Source organism: Arachis duranensis, chromosome 8 (assembly GCF_000817695.3).
Source record: "Arachis duranensis cultivar V14167 chromosome 8, aradu.V14167.gnm2.J7QH, whole genome shotgun sequence".
Taxonomy (NCBI): domain Eukaryota; kingdom Viridiplantae; phylum Streptophyta; class Magnoliopsida; order Fabales; family Fabaceae; genus Arachis; species Arachis duranensis.
The window spans coordinates 1,863,286-1,864,006 of record NC_029779.3 but is presented as its reverse complement, the minus strand read 5'-3'; positions in this window follow the sequence as shown (position 1 = coordinate 1,864,006).

Genomic DNA, 721 nt, shown 5'->3' with positions numbered 1-721 from the left:
ACTATTATTGGCTCAGGCAATGTGATAGAAGGCTCCGGAAGAGCTATAATTTTGTTTCCTGGAGGAACAAAATTTATAATAAATAATGCACTATTATCTACCAAGTCTCTGAGGAACTTGTTGAGTTTCAAAGATATTCGCCGAAATGGATATCATGTTGAGACGATGAATGAAGGAAATCATGAGTATTTATGTATCACAACTCATTATTCAAATAAGAAAGTTATATTAGAAAAATTACCCTCACTTTCATTTGGGTTGTATTATACCAAGATTAGTGCAATTGAATCACATGCCACTGTAAACCAGAAGTTTACTAGCCCAAATGAATTCATAACTTGGCACGACCGATTGGGTCATCCGGGAACAACCATGATAAGGAGAATTATTGAAAACTCTCATGGACATTGACTAAAGAACCAGAAGATTCTTAAAACTAGTGAATTTTGTTGTGCTGCATGTTCTCAGGGAAAGTTAATTTTAAAACCATCACCAGTAAAGATTGGATTTGAGTCCCCTGAATTCCTAAAAAGGATTCAAGGTGATATATGTGGACCTATCCATCCACCATGTGGATCTTTTAGATATTTTATGGTCCTGATAGACGCATCTTCGAGATGGTCACATGTGTGCTTATTATCTTCTCGCAACCTCGCGTTTGCGAGATTACTGGCTCAAATTATTCGATTAAAAGCACAATTTCCAGAAAATCCAATCAAAG